General features: G+C 33.1%; 1 long non-coding RNA gene across 2 annotated transcripts; it reads left to right on the forward strand.

Annotated features, from left to right (window-relative positions):
* Positions 1 to 3,355: 3,355 nt before the first annotated feature.
* LOC112729117 (uncharacterized) lies at positions 3,356 to 5,006 on the forward strand. Of its 2 annotated transcripts, XR_003166370.3 has the most exons (5): positions 3,356 to 3,494; positions 3,962 to 4,054; positions 4,133 to 4,247; positions 4,524 to 4,593; positions 4,722 to 5,006. It is a non-coding gene; the product is annotated as an uncharacterized lncRNA (long non-coding RNA). The 2 variants fall into 2 exon arrangements; XR_003166371.3 differs by lacking the exon at positions 3,962 to 4,054 and having other exon boundaries at positions 3,357 to 3,494.
* The last annotated feature ends 3,158 nt before the right edge of the window (positions 5,007 to 8,164 follow it).

Genomic DNA, 8,164 nt, shown 5'->3' on the forward strand with positions numbered 1-8,164 from the left:
TAAGATAAAAGAAAAGACTAAACTACTCTCCGTAGTACATATGTCACGAAATCTGGTACGTTTTACCTACCAATATGCGACAAAAACTAACAATGACTACGAGATGAGAGGCATACAAAAGAATTTAGCATCAACGAACAAAATTTCAACACCCAACTTAAAAAATAAAAATAAGTTAATGCATATATTTAAGTTCATGCATGAATATAAATACAATTTTTCCCTTTTTGACAATGACACACATTTTGAGGATGTAAGAAATTGCTAAAGGAATTTGAAAACGGCAACTTTTTTAGTGTCATATATCAAAATAAATATTGAGTATATGCTAGCATATAAGTTGATAATTTTCCATGCTTACATATAATTACAACAGAAAGTCCCAAAGATCCAACCTCCAAGTTCCCTATAAATACCCACCCTCTATTAGCTCCCTTGCTTAAGTATTGAGTATTGGAGTCCATTGAGGTACCTCTTGCTCTTCTGAGCCATGACATGGAGCTAGCACTCCCAAAATTTGTCAGATAACCAAAGTCAAGAATATCATCAATGGATACATCAGCACATCAAGAAAATAGCATAAACACAAAACAATTAATTACGGTTTCACTGATTTTGATAAACATAGCTAGACTTTTATCTTTTAAAAGTTTCATAAATTTTTAATGATAAGTGCCAAATTAAATATTTATGTCTCACTTTTTTGTAAAAATTAACACTCATAATAATTAAAATTATTCACATCAAATACATTATCTTCTCTTAGCACTCTCCATTAACATCTTTTTTTGCTACACAAAACAATACCCTCTCTTCATATATATATATATATAAGCCACTGTTCTATATTATTTATCGATCTAAATTAATATTTTTTATATAAAATAACTAAAATACTCTTATTATATATAATAATGAGTATTTTAGTCATTTTTTATAACAAGGGTGTTCTTGTGTGAGTGGCCGACTCCAAGGTATAGCTCGTTTTTCTGATGCTCGAACTCGTTTTTTCTTGAAGTGGGAAGGTACTCCAACACTCAAGTTAGTAAGAGTAAGAGATAAATATGAAGTTATTCATTCTACCTGTGACCTAGTGAGTTACTTGTATTTATAAAGTTGTGTTTAGGACTGTTACAAGTATTTTCAAAGCTGCTCTGTAGAAAGATTTCTATGCAGATTTAAGTTGGCACGTGGTTGTTTGATTTTAACACATACTCCCCTTACTCCTGATATAGAACGTGTGTTTATTTAGTTTTAATAAGATTTCGATTTCTAGTTTTACCTTAATCGAGTTATAACCAACAGATCAAAAGGTATTGTAGTTATTTTTTTATAAAAAAATATTAATTTATACTGGTTTAAAATTTAGTTTATCGATTTTTTTGGACAAATCGATTTGTTCGATCTAATTTTGACAAAAATAATACGATTTAATTAATTATAAAAATTAAATTTTAATTATTAAAAAATATCTAAAAAAAAACGTTTTACGCATCTTTATCTGAATCATCCTAATTTACATCCCTTCATTTTTATCCATGTATATTACCTTTCTTTGATAAAAATAAAAATTAAGAAGTCACTTGCTACCCCGCTGTCGCGGTTGTTTTCCTCTCATAATCGGTGCCGACATCATCATCGACCATGCTGCCAGCAATATCACCATTGCGGTCCCCACATGGGGTACATTTTCCATCTCGGTCTTGCCTTCCGCCTCCATCTCGCCCTTCGCCTCGACGCCACCCATGATAAAAAGTTATGAGTAGGTCATTGTCGAAGAGATTGCCGGCAAATATTCACCCTGAAATTTAAACATCAATGTGAAATTTTTATTTAGATTATTTTTTTTATCAATTGTAGATGTAGGTTTGTTTATTGTAATTTTTGTAGTGGGAGTACATAAAGAGTACATAATATATAAAGTGTAATAATTCAACAGATATTCTTTTAAAGGGAATTTTTTTCATTTTTTTTAACAATAAAACTCTTTCGATTTCTTCTAGTTTATTAAACCATCAACATCACAGCGTGAACAACTTAGAGCATGACATTTTCTTTAACTTTCTTCTTCCTCCTTAAAGCATATTATGAAAATATCTCATTATTGGAAGCGACAGCAATCACACATGTCCCAATAACAGAAGTTACTAGGGTTTTACATATACTATATCAGAGAGAGTTTTTTACTGCTTGTCAACATGGATGTTTTTGCGACCAATCCCAAACCTTTGCCGGATCAGTATGTGATTTGGAATCGAGCTTAAGCTTTTCTGAAGAAAATCTCATGTTCTTCAAGCGGTGATTTTGATAGTTTGATGAACCAGAAAGTATTAAGAGAGAGAAAAAAAATTATTTTTATTGTTGAAGAGAATGAAAAAATCTCTCTTAAAAATATCTATTGATTTATTACACTTTATATACTATGTACTCCTTATGTACTCCCACTAAAAAAATTATAACAAATAAATCAACCTAAAAAATGATCTAAATAACAAAAACTACAAGCTAAGTAAAAACAAAAAGAGAAGGTAAAAAGATGGATTTGGCTTAGATCAAAGACCCATATTTAAATATTTGCTATTTTAGATTAAAAGTATAAATCTTCATTATTAAGTTACCATGATGTGTTTTTGTTGTGACTGGTGGTGGCTGCAATTTAAGAGAAATACAACTCTCTCTCTCTCTTGAAATATTTTCTTCAAATGTTTGAATATATAAAAATTTTATTATATTCTATTGGTAAAAATTAATAAATAAATCTATTGGTAAAGAGAATTTTTAATGCTTTTTTGGGTGTATTGCAAATAAAAAAAATTATTAAAAAATTTATCGAAAAATTTGACGCTAATTATTGACAAAAAAAATTATTGATGAATTTGGCCAATCAGTGTTTCTCTAATAGATGGTCAGAACTGCATCTGGGTTTTAGAGATCAGAAATTGTCGAAGAAAGAACAAAATGTTTCTTTTGTTTTTTTCGGACAATCGAAAAGTAAAGAAATTGTTAATATATTTAAGATAATGATGTATTTACAAAATACTGTCTCAATTCATCCTATTTCATCATATCCGGGATGGGATATGGTTTCGAAGAATGAACTTGCAATTATGAATGAAAAATTTGTCAAAAACAAAAAAAAATTGTTAGTAAATTATAAACAGTAAAAAATTTGTTAGTAAATTAATATTTGTCAATAAACAAAAATTTATCAATAAAAGAGATAAAATTGTAATTTTATCTGTAATTAGCTGTTTTTTGGTAGTAAATAATCAAAGAATACTTTATCCTCGGAATAAATATTGGACCAAAATAAATATTCACTCTTAAATTTAAGACTAAAAAACTTTTATATATAGCTTTTTTATATCTTAATTTGTATCTGTCTACTCAACTCAAGATATTTTTTGAGTGGCTTTTAATTTTAGAGAAAAATAGTAATAAGAGATTCTCCTTTCTTCTGCCAGTTCCCAACCTTCTTGCTGCTGCCGACAAAGGTAGGCATCCTCTTTGCATCATTGACTCTGTCGATTTGATTTTACTTTTGGCTTTGATTTGGGATTGACTTTTTTTTTTTTTAATTTTAGTTTTTTTTTTGTGATTTTCCTGACTTGCATCATATAAATTCTTATCATCTAATAATTTACTTTTGTTTTTGCATGATACTATGTATTTTTTATAAGCTAATAATATTATTAATTAATTGATTAATTACGTAGAGGAATAATATATATACATAAAATTTAATTAACCTTATGGACCAACCAATGGAGTTGTGTGATTTTGATCCAGAACAAGACCTTGACAAATTAGTAATGACAACTATAACGAAAATGTTCCATTTTAAATAAAATAATAAATTTTGACAACTAATTTGATTGGTAAGAGATCAGATTAGGACAATGGAAATCACTTCCTATCTTTGTGATAATAAGGTTGTAATCTGAAGTTGCTTGTTATGCAGTGGTTTTAGATTGCCTACTTCTCATGTTGTTCATACTGTTGGACCAATCTACAATTCTAATAGTAACCCTGCTTCTCTTTCAAGTGCTTATAGGTAGCTTCACATTGTGTTTGTGTTTACTTACTCCATTTGGTGTGTGTTTGTTTATTATTATTACTCGTTGATTTGCAGGAATAGTTTGAGGGTTGCGAAGGATAAAAACATTCAGTATATAGCATTCCCAACTATATCATGTGGTGTCTTTGGACAAGTTAGTTCGCTCACAAATATGAATGGTCATTATTAGGTGCTCAATCTCATAGATTTAGGTTATTAATAGTGATTAATTATTGATGATCACACAGAATTAATAGTCGGTGGAAAAGTTTATGTTGTAATTCTTTGAAAAAAGTCCCATTTTTTTCCCCTGAAGCTAGGCAGTGAGAATCTGATATTTATGCTTCTACTTCTTTTATAAGGAAACTCTTCAGTTTCTTTTGGATATCCTTAATTGTTTTTTGAAATAAGAATATGTGACAAATTCATCACTATTACATAAGACTAAAATGCTGTATTATTTCAGATATCCTTATGATGAGGCTGCCACGGTAGTGATTTCTGTCGTCAGGGAGTTTCGAAATGAGTTTAAGGAGGTATTCCATTTCAAAATAACAATTTGAAAGCTAGGAGCTTATGCTTTTTGCATTGCATAGAATGAGATCTTTTACTATATTTGGTATCCAGATTCATTCTGTATTTAATGTTCAATATTTTGTTGCAGATCCACTTTGTTATGTTCTTGCAAGATATTTATCAAGTTTGGGTAAATAAGACAAATGATCTGATGAAAAATTAGCACCGTAGAATCATGGAGAGTCAACTATTTCAATGGCTGTATATTAGAATAATTAAGTGTAATTGTCCATGCATTGTAATCATTAGATGTTCATGATGCTTCTGTTCTATGAAAAATCATAGCCTTTAGTAAATTCATTATTTATTATTTTGTTAAGTTTGTAAATTCATTACCTAATATTTAGTATAAATTTTATTTTTATATTTAAAAGTTTATTTGTCTTGTTATCTATATTTTGTATAAATTTTATTTTTATATTTATTTGCATTAATTGTTTACTATTTTTCAAAGAAAAAAATAATTAAAACATATCTATTAAAATCGACGGAATAGTTGTCGCTTTTTAATTTTAAAATAGACAACAAAATCCAAATATAGACATAGAATTTGTCGGTATATGAATAATAAAGTCGATGGCAACTGTGACGACTTTATTGGATCCAATATCGACGGCAACGTTGTCGATTTTAGGGATCCAATATCGACGGCAACGTTGTCGATTTTAGTAAGCATATTATAGACAAAAATATTGTCGATTTTATTGGATCAAATATCGACAAAATTGGCGTCGATTTTATATAATAATATCGACGGCGATGTTGTCGATTTTAGTGAGAATGTAAAATTCTCAAATTCATATTATAGATAGAAGCGTTGTCGATTTTATTAAATTATTATCGACGGTCATCCAAGCTGTCGATTTTATTAGTATTTTACAAAATCGACAAGTTTAATAGCGACCAACTCCGCCGTCTATTTTGCCGTCGAATTTTAATATTATCGACGGCTAAGCCGTCAATTTTAACGATATTTCTTGTAGTGTGTGTGATAATTCTTTGGATTCGGTTTTGGAATAACAATTTCATTGTAAATTCAGTTTTTTTTAGCATAATTATTATTTAGTCTTGATCATAAAATAATATGCTGGTTGTGGTATTATACTTCTATCCAATATTATAACTAATTTCAAAGAAAAAGTATACAAATAAAAGTTTTAATCTCAATATATAGTTATTAGGGTTAGAAGTGAGTCAAGCCAGTTCATGAGTCAGTTTAAGTTTGACTCATTAATAACTTGATAAGCTAAACTTGTGAGCTAGTGAGCTAAGTTTGAGCTTAGAATTGAGCTCATAAATTAAATGAGTCGAGCTTGAGTTTGGATAAGCTCATCTCATTAGCTCGTGAGTTGGATCTATTATAATTATTAATACACATATCCTATATGCATTTAATCTATAAATAAAAAATTTTATATTTATTTTTTATATATAATTTTAATGTAGGATATAAATAAAAAATTTATAATTTATTGATAGATAAATAATACATAAAATTGATCATTTTGAATATTTTTAAAATATATAAGTTATAATTTATTGATATAAACTTATAGATTATGTTACTATTATTTGAGCCAGCTCGTGAGCTTTTGATGAGTCGAGTTTGAGTTTAAAAATAGGCTTCATTATTAATGAATCGAGCCGTGAGCCAAGCTCAATTTTTATGAGTCGAGTTTGAATTTGGTCTAATTCGACTTAGCTCCGCTCACTTTCAATTCTAAATTCTAATAGTTATCTTTTTTTTCTAAATCTAAAATAATTGTCCATTTATAATTACGCACGTACACACCTAAATTAAAAAATGTTAATAAGAAATAAAAGTAGAACGATGTAAAATTATTTTATTAATTATTTTACTTTTATGCTAACTCAATCTCTTTTTATTTACTATTGTAATTTACTTTCATTTAATATAGTAATTGGTGGAAAAAAAATTTAATATGTGTTACGGACTGCCACAGTCTAACTGGTTTACCCGATGGGTCGGAACACCACCTCCGACCCAAGTCCCGAAGCATCCTCCACATAGGGAGAACCCGACGGGTCGGTCCTCGGCACCCGACCGAAGCACGCGCGACTTGCCATCAAGCGGCTTAAGTCACCACACCCAGCAACCGGTCGGGTCGGTACCCTCGGGGCAGCACCCGAAGCCCCGATCCGAAAACCGGAACGACCTGACTCTATCCCCGTGAGGATTAGGATAGCTCACAGAAGCTTCCTGGCCAGTGGGCTAGGTCACCTACGGGCCCACCCAAGCACAGTATATAAGGGAAGAGGCCAGCTCTCCCCCCAAGGTACGTAACATCTTACCTAATTTGGCTGTCTCCTCAGACGGACACTGACTTGATCGTCAGAGTGTCCTTGTAGGTGGCCACCCCACCGTCCACACCGCCTCCGGCGACGCCAGCTCTCAGCCCGCATCTCTACACCTGCTCCGAGTCAGCCCATGGTCTCACCCGCTCATCTTCTCATCACCACTCGACCCGTCGAGCACCCAAGGTCTCCCAGGTAACGAACATTGATGCCATCTGTGGGGACCCTGGAGCAGACATGGAGCGACTCCCCACGTCGGAGGAACTTCGTGAAGGAGGAGGGGCCCGCCTGAGTAGGGCGAGTTTGACAGCTCGCGCCAGCGAACAACCACGATTCTCCGTTCAGCCAAACCAACCAATCTACACCAAGACCCTTGAAAGACGTCCCTTCGGAGGGACGGGAGCCGACAGTGCCAAGATTATGCAGGAGCTTAGACACAGAGTACAAAACCTCAAAAGGGAGCTAGCAGCGAAGAGTCGATCCCACGGAGACGTCAGCTGATCCCACGGAGACGTCATCCGATCCCGCACCCGCTCCCCCTCCCGAAGATACGAGAATCGAGAAAGGAGCCCGACAAAACGCGAAGATGAAGCACATACACAGGCGACCTCCCGACCTACCCAAGATAGGTCTGAGATCCGCGGGGAGTCCCAAAAGGGAAAAGCCAAGAAACGGCTGGAACCCATCATCATGGGATTTATGGATGCATACTCTGGTTATAACCAGATTTTGATACACCCAGAAGACCAAAGCAAAACAGCTTTCATAACAGAACATGGTAATTTTTGTTACAAGGTAATGCCTTTTGGCTTAAAGAATGCAGGTGCGACATACCAAAGATTAATGGACAAAGTATTCCAACAACAGATATGAAGGAACGTGGAAGTCTATGTAGACGATATGGTGGCAAAAACGCCTGCACAAGGGTCACACTGTGACGACCTGATAGAGGTCTTCAACCAACTCCGAGCATATAACATGAAGCTCAACCCAGACAAATGTGCTTTCGGAGTCCAAAGAGGAAAATTCATTGGCTTCATGCTAACCTCAAGAGGTATAGAAGCCAACCCAGAAAAATGCAGTGCAGTACTGACCATGACAAGTCCAAAAACAGTAAAAGAAGTCCAGCAATTGGCAGGCAGAATAGCTGCCCTATCACGTTTCCTACCCGCAGTGGCAAATCGATCTTATCATTTCTTCCAAACATTCTCCAAA

Source organism: Arachis hypogaea, chromosome 12, assembly GCF_003086295.3.
Source record: "Arachis hypogaea cultivar Tifrunner chromosome 12, arahy.Tifrunner.gnm2.J5K5, whole genome shotgun sequence".
Classification (NCBI taxonomy): domain Eukaryota; kingdom Viridiplantae; phylum Streptophyta; class Magnoliopsida; order Fabales; family Fabaceae; genus Arachis; species Arachis hypogaea.